The following is a 15,574-nucleotide window of genomic DNA, read 5'->3' as shown; positions in this document are numbered from 1 at the left end:
GATCCTCAAAACAGCCCTATTAAGAAAATAATGTTATTCCCATTTTACAGATGAGAAAATCGAGGCTCAGAGGGGCGAAGTGATTCCAACCTTGCTCTGTTGCCAGACTTGCCATCAAGTGACAGCAGCAATATTGAAGAGCACTTAGGAAATACACATGAAACTGTTGTGTCTGTCTGATGTGTCAGCCACTATTTTAAGCTCTTCATCATTTTATCTCATTTAATCTTCATGGCAACTCAGGTGAATGCCATTATTCTAATTTTTACAGATAAGAAGATTCAGACACAAAGATTATGTAATTTACCTGAGGACACTCAGCTCTTTAGGGAAAAGACAGGATTTGTCCCTTGATATATGTGCCTGTGGTCAAACTGAACTTCATCCCTGAGGTATGAGTAGGGCAGTGGGGCACAGGTGTGTATATTTGTGAACACACTCAAGCAACTCTCTGTATTTATGTCTATGTGCACAAGTATTTCTGAAAAGAATTTGATAATGGTCATCACCTCTAGGGACTGTGGATGAATCCACACTGCCTCCCACTGTCCCTTAGGCCTCACAAGTTTCAGAATGAGTAGTCCTCTGTAGGCCCAGCAACCTGGGGGTGAAGTATCCCAGGCAGAGGTGTCCCTGGGCTGAGAGACCCAGGAACCCTGCAGCAGAACCCTAGAGATAGCATTTGAACTGATCTAAAGGAATTTTCCTTCCTTTCATGAAGAGTCAGTCTGGGCCCTGCATTAGTGACACAGGTCCTGTCCTAGAGGATTTAGAATCTGGCAGGGAAGATGTGAGTGAGCCTTGATGGATAATGAAGGAACAGTAAGGGCAGTCTGTACTGACAAAGAGCAGAGGATAGGAAGGAAGGAAAGGGGTCTCAGCTGTCATTCCTGGAAACAGAATTTAAGGCTCTCTCACCCCTCAGGAAAGAGAAGCAGCTTCATTGGGGCACCGATGGTATGTCTATAGGACTAGTTCATCTGACACTCAGACACTGGGCCAGACACCTGGACATAGACAGCTAGCATGATCATCCCAGCACATAGGAGTCTCCTTAGTTCACAGAATGTTTCTGGTTGCCTATTGGGAGTAGGGGTGCTTCACAGAGATTCCCATAAGAAGCAGAGACATTCAGGATGGAAATTTGTTTTGGACAACCCTCCACCCCCTTCTCCCCACCTGCTTCCTAGGCCAGCACAGACATGGATGATTCAGAGCAGTCTGTCTCCAGTTTTGCCTCAATTTCCCCAAAGAAGTTAAAAACTAGAAAACCCAGACTGGGACAGGCCTTCTCCCACTTTCTTTCCCTACATAGGCATCCTCTGGTCTCCTTAAATTCAACATGTACAAAATTGGACTATCACCTGTCTCCTAAAACCATTTTTCCCCCTAGATATCTCAGAAGAACCCAAGCCCCAAACCAGGATTCAGCCTACACTTCTCCCACTCCCTCACTGCCAATATCCAAACTAGCATGAAGGGATGCACAGGAACATCTTGGGAAACCATCCCTTCTCTGAATATCCTGTTACCACCCCAGCCTCATCTGGGGTCCTATCAGTCCTCACTGGATTGCTGTGAGGATTGCTTATTCTTCTAATTCCTCAGTCCACAGCTGCCAGAGAACTTTTCTAAAGTTATGACTCCTCCTATATTGTCCCTCTGCCACTTGAAGCCCTTCCACTGTTCTCATTTGTCCTTAGATTAATGGTCTCCTAAAATTTATTTTCATCTTCCTTACCAACAGAGTAGTTTTGTTCTAAGAAGCTCTATGCATAGCTGCAAATACTTCCTTTCTCAGATTCCCTTGCAGCTGGAGTGGCCAATGAGATGAAAGTGAAACTCACTGGTCAGAAGTTGGGAGAAAATAAATAAATAAATAAATAAACCTTCTCTCTTTCTTTTCTCAGTATTGGAGATAAAATCTAGGGTCTCATTCATACAAGGCAAATGCTTTACCACTGAGCTACATCCCCAGTCCAAACTTTTCTCTATATAAGTGGATTATCTAATTTATTTCTTACAGTACCAGAAGGCTGAGTAATACATCAGGGCAGAAATTATAAGATTACTGTGAAAAATCAGAAATTACTTCTCTTTTCTCCCTTTGACATATAAAAGGACAAGTATTTCCCTCATCTATTAAATGCACTTAAACAAACTGGATCCCTTCAGAGCTTGAAAGTGGGGGCTGTAAAGACGTTCCTGGCTGTTTAGAGCAGCAAAGCAACCCATCTTTTAGAAAGCAGCTCAGAGAAATTGGGATGCCTTGCTTAAGAATGATACTCAAATCTATTAATTTTGTCTGCTTCTCTAAGAAAGAAAAATCAATTTTTGGCCATGCCTGGGTTTAAGGCCCCAGTTGGGCATTTTCTTGAGGGTTGCTCTGACACTTAACCAATTAATTTGGCATTGGTTTCCCAAGTTGTTTGCATTTTCAGGCCTCGGGTCCTTGACATCTTGGCAAAGGCCACTGCCCCCATCACCTGGCTCTGCCCACTCACTTAGGGCTCACAGAGCTGCCATCCAGAGTCATTCCATCCAGTCTAGTCTAAGGCAACCACATTTCCCCCTGATGACTGAATCCAGCATAGGGCTGTGTATGGGACACAGTGACCGCTGCAGGTTCCTGCTTTCTATCTTCCTATTCCTGGGAATTGAATCTTAAAATAGGCTTCACATGTCTAGATCCAAATGCTTACATCTGGAAGCATCTGGCAGGCAAAATAACAGGAGCAGCGTAAAGAGAGAGAGGAACAGATCCTCCAAGGAGGATCATCCAGGAACTCCCCACCCCAACTTCAACCCATACACTACGAAATAACAAACTATAAACAAGCTTGGTATAATTAGCAGCCTCCTTCTGACCCACTGTGCCCTCTTCTTATTGTTCACTCTTTCCCATTTTGTTCTCCCCCTCCCTGGCTCCTCTCCATTTCCTATTCCTTCTCCATAGCCCAGGCTGACAACATTCCCAATACCAGGAATCTGTCTCGGAGCTTGTGTCCTGCTGCTAGTGAGTCAGCGGTGTCCTCCTAATAGGAGGTCTGAGACAGTTAAAAGGCAAAACAACAGATCAAAATGGAGGTAATGTCATTATACAAGGGTAAACTTTCCATCTTATTGGGAGTTGTTGATTACTAATAGCTCCCATATACAAATAATTAGATTATTCAAATCAGGCTTCACACTTGTGCTCACCTGAAAGTGGCACCTCCCTTAATTTTGCACCATAGGGTCCTTTCCTGCCTCACTCCTCTAGTCCTGGCCCTGCTCTTAGATTTGGACCATGACAGGCTCCAAGAAGTGAGTACAGATCAGAATGACGAAGGATTCCGACAGAAGAAAAAGATCAAGTGCCCTGGCTTGGAGAACAGGGAGTCCAGCATGTGATGCTGGCAAGGTTGACACCCTTATGGAAAACAGTAAATAAGCCCCATAAAACCCAGACATCATAATCTCAATTTAGATACTGAACCTTAACTACTAATCTTGCTGTCTTCAGAGTCACAGGGTCTCTTGGGCATTTGTTTTCAGACGGGCTTGCGGCACTGCCTGGTTATCTCCAGAGCAACTTGCCATAGTCTTAGCCCTCAAAGGAATGCTCAGTTGCTGCAGTGATGAGAGAAATGTACCCATTCTCTTCTAATGGGGCACTCTGAATCCACCAGCCCTTGGGGCCCGGGGTGTAGCTCAATGGTAGAACATGTTAGTATGTGCAAGTTTCCAGGTCCATCCCCAGCACGGGGTGTCGGGGAACCTGTCAGTCCTCTTATAATTTCCCTTCCATTCTGTTTCTGTTACCAGAAGTGATCCTTTCTACCCGGGGGGCCCAAGTCATCCAAGATTATTACATCAGATGTGGATTATTATTTCTTATTGGCCTAACTACTTCTTCCATGTTTTATGGTTAGTGATTGCTGATGAATACAATCTTGCATTTGTTTTCTTGAAACAGGACTTTCAGCACAATAACATATCTGTCACTTCTTCTCCTTCCCTCATTTCCCATGATGAGATCATCACAGTATAACTTCTTAAGAAATCCTTACAACCAGTCTCTCATAGGAAACCTGATACTCCACAGGCAGGAGCGCCAGGCGGTGGCCCTTGGGCTTTCTAACAGAAACTTTAGCAGCAGCAAAGTTTTCGTCCCTGGCCTCATAACAATGTGGCCTCTGTCCATCCCCTCCACACCTCATGCCCCTCATAAATGTTCACACGGTCCAGTTCTATCAGAGTGGTTCCTCTCTAACTAGACAGATCCACTCACTTCCCAAAGTCTCCTCTAAGAAACAGGGCAACTTAACTTTTAATATGCACCTTGCCCACAGTGTTCTCTGCTCTCCTGTGCTATCTGTGTCATATCTCCCTTGGCATTTTGAGAGCTTCCTCATGCTCTTCCATCCCCCACCAATGTTGTACCATAGGAGAGTTTGAACTCTGGAGGGAAGGCCTTAACCCTAGCTGATGGAAGTGGGATGTAGACAGTACAGCAGGCTGCAGACCAGGGCACCAAGGCTTACCCCCCAGCTCTGCCAAGAACTAGCTGTGTGGCCTGGGGAAGTGTGTTAACTGTGCTGGACCCAGATATCCTCCTCCCAAAAAGTCTTCCCCAGGCTCCTCAGCAGACGCTGAGCCACTGACTATTTCTCAGAGAGAACCAGAAGGATCTCCTCTTCCATCCTGTAGCAGGAGTACTAATGAAGCAGGGTAGCGCTACAGATAAGCACCCTTCAAAGCCAGGAAGGGATTAACAGTTTGCCTCCATCTTGCCTACCCTTTCCCAAGGGCTTCCTATCAAGGTTGCTATGGGCAATTGCTACTGAGCCCCCTCCTGGTGGTTGGTGGAAGTGCAGCTGAAGAGGTCTACTTTCTTACTTATTGAAGGTCTCTGCTTCAGTCACTGTCCCCTGAATCATCCCTTCTCTTTCTTGAAACACTTTCTGCCTTCTGCCACACTATCCTCTCTTGCTTTTCTTCTCACCTCACTGAACGCTCTTTCTAGTCTCCTCTATTAGGTCCTCCTTTTCCCAACCCTTTAATGCTGGGAACCCCAGGACTTAGTACTTAGAACTTTCTCCTTCTGGGTCTTTGCCTATTCCCTTGGTCCTCTTATCCAGGCTGATGCCTTTAAATACCATCTATGTGCTGAGTGAGACTTGTCCAATTCAAATCTCCAGCTTGAACCATGTTCTTGAATTTGATGCATCTAACTGCCAACTCAACATCTCCACTCAACATGACTCTAATACCCCACCCCCACCACAATGCCAACAAAACAACAAACTGTTTGGTCCTGTAGCTTTCCCCTATCTCAAGTGATGACAATCCCACTCTTAAAATAGCTCAGGCAAATATTCTATAGTCATCTCTGATTTTTCTCTTTCTTGCAAAATCCACAGGAGCAATCCTACTGGCTTGGCCTTTGAAAGAACAAGAGCAATCCTTCACTGTCTCCACTACCATCACCCTAACTATAGTGTCCTCCAAATTGATCTCTCTCCTTCCACTTTCACACTCTATAGTTTACTTTCTACATAGAAGCTAGAGTTATACTCTCAAATATAGGCAAATCCTGTCATTTCTCTGCTCAGAACTCTCCGGGGTAAAAGCAGAGTCCTTAAGTTGACCTACAAGGCCCTACATGATCTGGCCCTTTCTATCCTCTGATCTCATTTCCTACCACTCTTCCCTTTGCTGATTTCTGGATTGTATGGTAAGAGTATGTTTAATTTTGTAAGAAACTTCCAAACTATCTCCCAAAGTGTCTGCAACATTTTGCTTTTCTACCAGAAATGAATAAGACTTCCTATTGCTCCACATCCTCACCAGCATTTGATATTGTCAAAATTCTGGATTTTGGGCCATTCTAATAGATGTGTAGTATCATCTCATTGCTTTAATTTGTATTGCTGAAATGATAAGGGATGTGAAATTTATTTTCATGTATTTATTTGCCATCTGTATATCTTCCTTGGTGAAGTGTCTGTTAAGGTCTTTGGTCCACTTTTTTGGGGGAATGGGGTACCAGGGATTGAACCCAGGGGCACTCGGCCACTGAGCCACATGCCCAGCCCTATTTTGTATTTTATTTAGAGACAGAGTCTCACTGAGTTGTTCAGTGCCTCACTTTTGCTGAGGCTGGCTTTGAACTTGAGATCCTCCTACCTCAGCCTCCTGAGCTGCTTGGATTATAGGTGTGTGCCCTCATGCCCGGCCTTTGATCCATTTTTAAACTGGTTTGTTTTCTAATTATTGAGTTATAAGAATATATTTTGGATAACAGTCCTTTACCAGATATATATTTTGCAAATATTTTCTCCTAGTCTGTGGTTGGTGCTTCTTTCAAGATGTCAGAGATCGAAATATATTTATGTGCCCATATGAAGATACCCTGAGAGAAGAAGACCATAAGTCTCATGAGGGAGAAGGGGAATGATAATTGGTACATGGAGATCTCTAAGGAAGCAGGAATGGACAGAACACAGAGCCTGGGGAGAACAACCCTTTCCTTGGTCTGGAGGGAAAGACATGAGGATGGGTAATTGATAAGAATGTGAGATTGGAAATTGATGGAAACCCGCTGATATTTTTTTCTTTTTCTGTGACATATAAGGCAAGATCACCTACACAGAGTGAGATAAGTGGGAATAGGTGAAGCCTGAGAAGAGGTGTGAAGATTTTGGGTAGTGGCTGCAATAAACAGCAGTTGATCTTCCAGTGATGTAGCATGATTTTTAAGCAATGATGAAGGTCATGGTTTAGAATAGTAATAATCACACAACCCTTTCTCTCCTCTGTTATTGGGGTTGCAGGCAAGATCACAACTGGGCAGAAGAGTTGGTATGGGAAGGAGGTAATGCAGGAATGCAGGCCTGCAGGTCCAGAATCTATGCCCTACCTCAAGATCTGTCTCTCTTCAGCTGCTCCTTCACCATGACTGAAACCACCAGACCCCAGCCCCAACCCAGGTTCTGGCTGCCTCAAGACTGTTAGTTAGGCCAAGTATGGCAGGATGGGTTCTTAGAAAGCATATGCTAAGATTAGCATGTTGGAATTTTTGTAAAGAATGTTCTTGAGCTCCACAATCTAGGGAAGGAAAGAAAAGAGGATTGGGCAGCATAAGTTGGGTTACAGAACAGTCTCAACAAAGGTTTTGGCCAACCATAGGGAGTACTCTGAAGCTGGGGTCACCTCTTCGGAGTTGTCCTGTGTGGGGGACACAGCAGGTCTTTTATACCCAACCACAAATCAGGATGTGGATCTCCTAGGAGGAGAAATGACCTTGATTTAGGTTACTTTCTTGAGCAGAGGCAATTCCCAAAGAGGGCTTGGACCTGAGAGTCATCTTCCTGTAGGACTTGTAGCAGCTGGAGAAATAAGTCCTTCAGCCATGAAGGGTACCACAGTATCTATCCAGAAGCACACATTTAATTAGCCCTTATTCTATGCCTAAGCCAGGGGCACCCTCAAAGTCAGTGGGGGGCTTAGAAGTATCAGGGTCTTGCCTGAGGCATGTGGGTACAGTATCAGACTCCTGCATTGGAGTAAGAGGCTTTGAATTCTACTCTTACTTTAGCTACTGACTCCCTATGTAACATCAGGCAAGTCTCTGCTCTCTCAGCCTCAGTTTCCCCATCTTATATTATGCCAATAGTCTATGGCTTTCAGATGCTCACAATCATGGACCTGTGTGCCTCTTTTCTTGAGAATCTGTCACCTGTCACCTAGCCCTCCTACTTCCAGAGTCGTTAGGCTCAGGCCTTTAGGGCTGGGGGTCCCCAGCTAAATCCAACATTGGATCTAAGAGAGAATGAGCATCCTAGTGCTCCTTTCAATTCCTCCAACCCTTCTCAGAATAGATTTTAGCCCCTCCCAGAACCATTAAGGGTTTCTGCTTCAACAAATCCATAATTGAATATTTGATAGGCATGATTCTTGGAGGTCATTCTGTTTTTCGGCATCATCTAGAGAGTTTTAGTTTTGCATTCATCATTAGCAGTTTTCAAAGGGCTCTGAAAGAGGCCAGATTATAAGACAAAAATTAGTGAGAAGTCTGTTTTTGCTTTGGGAAGGAGCAAAACACCATTGAACTGCCCCTCCTCCTATATACCCACCTGCTGCCACCAAGTTTATACATTTCTCAGAATAATCCCCTGGTCACTTAACCCAGCTACTTAGCATGGGAATGGTTTTTGTAGATGGTCTATGCTCTTTTTTTTTCCTGTATGTTTGTTTGTTTGTTTCCTAAAAGAAGACAGTCTTCACTTCCCAGATCTGCATTTTGCTAATGACTATTACCAGAGTGAAATCAGGGAGAATATGGTGCTGCCACTCACATTTCTGAACTGATACTGAATATAAAGAAGAAAACCTGTCAAACAACACTTGGGCTTGATACCTGGAGTCACAATGCATGGGGGTTGGAAAGACCCTTAAACATCCTCTGGTCTATCTGTTCCCACTTTACAAATGGGAAAGTGGGAAAGAGAGGAGGGGATGAATGCAAGTTATAAAGCCACACAAAAATCACAGCTTCTATTAGATCCTTTAGAAAAAGAAGGAAAGCTTTTAGAACATGGTCTTGCTTTGAAATGGCAGAAAAGATAGACAAAATTTAACAACCAACTATTATATACCAGTGCTAGAAAAAATGAGGTGAGGAACCATCGGCAGTCCAGAAATATCGGGGAACTTTTAGAAGTTGGAAAGTAGATAGGGGTTTCAGATTCCCATGCTGATGCTGGATAAAGTGAACTGTAGATTCCCTCCCCAACTGCACCTTGGAGAAACTGGTTAAGTGCAAGAGGGATGGCCTCTGGAAAAAGATGGGTCCCAGTCTGGGCAAGTACTGTGGCTGGAATGGAAAGAGTCAGACATGATAGATGGATATGTCTGGGGAGGGATTTCTAGTTGTAGACTTTTCTCCCCAGGCAATGGAGGCCTTCTCTTTCACTTCTGTGGGTAGAAAACACCAGCACAGCCATAGTCAGTTTGTTTTCTAATTGTATTGGCTTGATTGACCCCTTTTCGTACCTGTCTAATAAGAGAAAGGCAAAACTTACCCGAACAAAAATGTCATCATCTTCAGTTTCAGTCCATTTATTTCCAGCAAACAATAAAGAATTGTGTGTGATATGAAAAGGTGAGAAATAAGACCACACATACTGAGAAAAGAAAAAGATAAAAGAAGAAGACTCAGACTGGGGTTGTGGCTCAGTGGTAGTGTGCTTGCCTAGCATGTGTGAGGTACTAGGTTCAATTCTCAGCACCACATACAAATAAATAAAATAAAGGTCCATCAACAACTAAAATAAAAAAGAAGAAGACTCACAGATGAGTCAATGAGGTTAGCAGATGGGCACTTTGTTTTAGTTTATATATTTTAAAGATCCAGATATTTTATTTCAACACCAAAGAGGAGATGTTGCTATCAACTATTTAGGTTTGAAGACACTATTCAGGCTAAATTAATTAGTAGCAGAAATTCGTAAAAGGGTATATTCGTTTGCTTAAATTACCATAATAAAATGTCAGTTTTGGTGAGCTTAAATAACAGAATTAATTTTATCACATTTCTGGATTTTACAAGTCCAAAATATGGTGAAAGCTTTTTCCGAAGCTTGGAGACAGTCACTGACAGACAAGCATTTTAAATAAATATTATAAATATGTTAATGATGATAATGGAAAAATGCAATAAAATGGTTAAAAAGGAAACTTCAATAATTCAAAAATATAGCAAATGGACTTTCTGGAATGGCAAAATATAATATCTAAAATTAAAAATTCATTTAAATGGATTTACTATCAACAAAGAGGATTAAAGAATTCAAAGATCAATATAAATTATCTAATTGAGCCCCACAGAGAAAAAAATGGAAGAAACAGAACATGAGACATCTAGGACACAGTCAGAAATTCAGGCATAGGTGTAAATGGAGTCCCAGAAAACAGAGAGAATGAGACAGAAGCAAAACTGAAAGACCTAATGATCGAAAACTTTTCCAAACTAATCAAATACGTCATTTAAGATGCTCATTAAAACCCAAGCAGGATACATACAAAGGAAACTACACCTAAGCACTTCATAGTTAAGTAGTTGAAAACCAAAGCTAACTAGCAAACCTTAAAGGCAGCTAGAGATTACAGACATATTACTTTCAAAGGAGTAAAAATAACATTTGATAATTTTGCATCAAAATTAGAAAAGTTAATTTTGGAAGCTGGAAGGATATTGAGTGATATTTTTAAAATGTCAAATGAAAAATATCTGAAAATATATAATTCTACTCCAGTAAAAATATCCAGGAAAATGAAGACAGTTTTGGACCAAAAACAACAACAATAACAACAACAAAAAACACTGTAGCCAAGATAATGTGTTATTAGTGAAAATATAGTCAAATTAACTAGTAAAATCAATAGAAAGTAAGTACACAAACACACACATAAATATAGAAAATCAAATTGTTTATAAATGTGTCAAAATAATTCAATGGAGAAAGGAAAATATCCCCAACAAATGTGCTGGAACTACTAAAAACCCATATAGGAAATAAAGGCCCTCAATTTCTACCTCACACTATACAAAGTAGGCAAATAAATGGTTCATAGAAAAGCTAAAATAATAATAAATCTACTAGAAGTTCTAGGAGAATATTACTGTGACCTTGAAGTAAGCAAATATTTCTTAAGGAAAATACAGAAAGCATAATCATAAGAAAGTGATAGACCCAACCTGATCTTTTCTTAAAATTGGGAGCCATCTTGCCACAAAGCCATGAAAAGATAATTTCGGCTTTACTATAAATTATTGCAAATTCTGAACCTGCTTGGAATGCCTGCCCGTGCCTTGAACTTACCCATGCCTGGCTCTCTGATAGCAGCCCTCTCTGAAACTTTAGTGACGCCTCACAAATCTTGGCCTTCCCTGGCCAGACAACGACCCTCTCTGAGGCTCTAATGGTCCTCATAAATTCTGATGTTGGGGCCAGCAAAAAATGTAAACTACCATCAGAGTGATGCTTGTCAGAGTTCTGTTATCTGTAACCCCCCTTTGTGTAACTTTCTGGGCTATAAAGCTGGGCTGCAGGAAAGGTGGGGCTGCTGTCTTGTTCCCGCCATTTTGGGAGGGAGAGGCAGCCCAGCCGGTCGAAATAATAAGCTTGCTTTAATTTGATTTTAATTGGAGTCAGTGGTCTTTTCTTGTGTCCTGGTCTAACAAAAGACAATTGATAAATTGGCCTTCATCAAAATTAAAAACTTCTATTCACCAGAAAGCACCATTAAGAAAATAAATAGGCATGCTATGGATTGAGAGAAGATATTCATAACACATATATCTAAGTTTGGAGTGTTTGTATCCACAATATATTGAGAATTATTGCAACTCAACAATAAGACAAATCACACCATTTTTAAATACCCTAAAAGCCAGACATTTCACCAAAGAAGATACACAATGGCCAATAAGTAGATGAAAAATTACTCAAATAATTATTCATCAGAGAAATATAAACAAAAACAACAATGAAGTATCACCACATACCTGATAAGATAGCTAAATGAAAAACAGATTGACAGCTGGAGAAGATGTGGATCACGGGGACTCTCAGAAGCTGCTGGTAAGAGTAAAATAGGACAATCACTTTGGAAAACTGATAGTTTCTTAAAAAGTTAAATGTACACTTATCCTATGCCCCAACAACTCCATGCCTAGAGAAATAAAAACATGTCTGCAAAAAGCCTGTATAAAACTGCTCATAGTAGTTTTATCCATAATAGTCCCGGATGCCAAGATGCCCATCAAAAAGAGAATAAATAAAGTGTGGCATATTTGTATAATTAAATACTACTAAGTGACAAAAAGGACAAATTAATGATGCAACTAACAACATGATAAGTCTTAAAAATATGATGCTGATCCAAAGAAACCATTCAAAGACATTCAGTTATAATGCCATTTACATGAAATTCCAGAATAAGCAAAATTAACATATAACATAGAAATTAGAATCATAGTTGCTTTTGAATGGAGGACTGAGGTAAAGGAGCACATGGGGAACTTCTAAGGGAAAGGAAATATTCTGTATCCACCAAAGCTGACCGGCTAGTTCATTGAAGACCTGTGGATTTCAACACATGGGACTTATACCTCAATTTAAAAAAAACATGCATAATGAAGGCACACATTTAAAATGACAAGCCAAAGCTGAATGATATCCCCACCGCTATTCAAACTGTGCACTATAAGACCAAAAGAGAAGAAGGAAATTCAGGGTTTGGAATTAAGAGACAAAGTTATCATTATTTTCAAATGATATCCATGATCATATGTATAGAAAATGTAACAGAACATCAGACAATTTATTAGAATAAATAAGCACATTTTTAAAAAAAACTTAAAAATCAATAGTACTGGGGCTGGGGTTGTAGCTCAGCGTTACAGCGCTCACCTAGCATGTTCAAGGCCCTGGGTTCGATCCTCAGCACCACATAAAAATAAATAAATAAAATAAGGGCATTGTGTCCAACAACACATAAAAAATAAATATTTTTTAAAAATCAATAGTACTGGCTGGTCACAGTGGCACATTCCTATAATCTCAGAGACTCAGGACACTGAGGCAGGGGGATCTCAAGTTGGAGGTCAGCCTTAAAAACAAATAAACAAAAAGTTGAAAGAATGGTGATTCATAACATACAGAGACAAAATATTGGATAAAACTTCTACCTGTAATGATTAGGAAGTTGAGTCTGTCTTTTAACCTTAGGGGAAAGGAAGACAGTGATAAGCTTTAGCTTCTAATGACTGCATTTGAGATAAGGCCAGAAAATAATTGGAAAGTTTCCCAGCAGGAATGAAAAAAAAAAAAAATTGAAAAAGAGCAAAAAACTGGAGTCTTGAATAGTTGGAAGTAAGAACTTCTTCTCAACCCTGTCAAATAAAAGAAAAAATCAAAAGGACCTTGGAAGACAAAGATAATTAAAATTTCAGCCTTTCTGCAAGGATCAAGTCAAGTTTTATGATCATTTTATCTGCTGATAAAAACCTTTGAATGGATGAAGATGTCTCAGAGAAAATGTCTACTTAAGGGTGAGGTATGCAATAATTCCTTTTATTTGACAAAACGGTTCTGGGAAAAGAAACTAAAGGTGAGGCCTTTCCATCAAAGCCTGATAGCTCCATATTTTCCTATAGTTAAGTGAACAGGAAGGGGTGGATGGGATGAGAAGACAAGAAATGCAGCAAATCCAAGAAGTACATCTAGAAAACTGTAGATGGCCTGTACAGCTGGTGTTGACTAGAATCAAATAAATAAGAAGGCTTCCAAATTTTTTTTTTAAAAAAATCATTTTAATACCAAATAAATTGTGAATGTAAAATTGGGCCCTCATCCATTGATGGGCAGGAAATGGGCTGCTGCCTTCTTCAGATAACAGGGAAGAAAGAAGGCGAGCCAGAGGTTATAAAGAACAAAGGACAAGGGTAGCTACTCCCAGGACAGGAAGTCAGGGCCAAAGGAGGGAACAGGTGCATCCCCAGGATAAAGGGTGAGGCTGACTGGGTGGAATGTTTCAGACAATTCTCTTAGGTAGGGAGGGAGTGTGTTTTTTATGAGGGAGGAAAGCAAACTGAATATATGTTGGCCAGAAGACAGACAGCTGTTGTCATTAGTGCTATTTCCAAAATATTTCCAGTTCTTTTCTTTCTGGACAGAGAATAGGATTATACACTCTAAGCATTAATTGGTAATCTATAGGATATCATAGATGTGTACTTAAAACACAACATTGACTGAAAAAAGCAGCAAAACAAAAGTTTAGTAAGATTTACATGCTAAAAATACAAAAATACACAAAGCAAAAAATACATTCATTCTATGAAGAGAGTTCGGAGTTGAGATGGTTCCTAGTAAAGAAAAAAAAATGATTGATAACACTTGTCAAAGATGATAATGAGGGTGGGGTTCTGGCTCAGTGGTAGCAGGCTTGCCTTGCATGCATGGGCCACTGGGTTCGAACCCCAGCACCAGATTAAAAAAACAAAATAAAGGTATACATCCATCTACAACTAAAAAAAAATTTTTTTTAAAAGATGGTAATGAAACCGAGCACAGTGGCACCTGCCTATAATCCAAGCCACTAGGAAGTCTGAGGCAGGAGGATGGCAAGTTTGAGGCTAACCTCAACAACCTAGTGGGATCTATCTCAAAATAAAAATTAAAAGGGCTGGAGATGTAGCTTACTGATGGAACACCCCTGGGTTCCATCCCCAGTACCAAAAGAAAAAAGAAGGTAATGATGACTCTATTTTAAAAAGGCCATGATAAAAGGTATAGGGACCAGTACAATAGGATTTTGAAATAGGACAAAGATTGGACCCAACTGTGATTCCAAAAAGGATAAGTGGAAATTTATATCCATGAAACAGGGTAGGGAATCTATGAACAGTAAATTGCCAAGAGGAAACATCAAGGATAGGGTGATTTTTGCTAGACTGACTCAAAAGAATTCTTACTGAAGGCAAGCTGGGGTGGTCAGATACCAAGGGTGGGGGGTAAATTTTCACTGAGCTCACTTAGCAGGATTCTTGCTCAAGCTGGATTCTATAAGGACAGAGAGAGAAGTCCAAGCTTGAGTCTGTTAAGCAGAGGACTCAAAAGAACCTAACTAAAGTTTTGGTCCAAGGAGAGAGTCTTCATAATGCCTGAAGACAAAAACCAACAGTGATGATGATGATGATGATGATGATGATGATGATGATGATGATAGAAGAACATTGTAGATGAATGATAACAGATTATTACAAATTGAAGACTAATTCAATCCAGTGCACCAGAGGTCTGCAAAAGCAAAGGTCAATGAAGGAAGATGGCATTCCATTGATGAAGAAAGCACAGCAGAGAAATCCACATCTTAAATAGATATAGCAGAAATTTGAAAAGTAAACTAGAGATTTTTTTTTTTCCTCAAAGATCTTCAAGGAGTCAAGAGGGGCAGGAAACAGAAGTGGAACCTGGAGTAAACTAATTGAAGGTCTGCCCTGGAACAACTGAGCCAGTCATTAGCTCTCCATTGTCTCTCTTTATAGAGCAGATGGTTGCTGTGCTGGACCTCAGGATGCAGTCATGATTAGCACTCTCTAATCAAATTGGAGAATCTGCCCCAGAGGGAGCCTGAGTCAGATCTTGAGACCAGAGAATCTGATTAGGCCCAGGACAATTCTGTAAATTCAAAATATAAGTGGAGAAAAGGAAGGAAGGAAAGAAGAAGAAGAAAAAAAGGCAGTACTACCCATGATTAAAATAAAGCATTCATCTCTAGAGTAAGGCTTTCCTTTTTAGCACCTATGCTCCTGATCTTACCCTGTGAGCTTGATACCAATCTTGCAACTAAGGAAAAACACCAGTTGTGGGAATGAAGCCTCAGTTGTTGAGGGTGAATGTAAGCTATCTGTCAGCCTGGTCTTTCATTTATGAAATAGAAATTATAAGAATCTGTAGACATGTAAGGGAAATAAAAGCATGGAAGAGAAGAACCAAAATGAACATATAGGACATTCAAC

Source organism: Marmota flaviventris, chromosome 2 (genome assembly GCF_047511675.1).
Source record: "Marmota flaviventris isolate mMarFla1 chromosome 2, mMarFla1.hap1, whole genome shotgun sequence".
Lineage (NCBI taxonomy): Eukaryota > Metazoa > Chordata > Mammalia > Rodentia > Sciuridae > Marmota > Marmota flaviventris.
The sequence above is the reverse complement of the archived record's forward strand: the minus strand, read 5'-3'. Positions refer to the sequence as shown.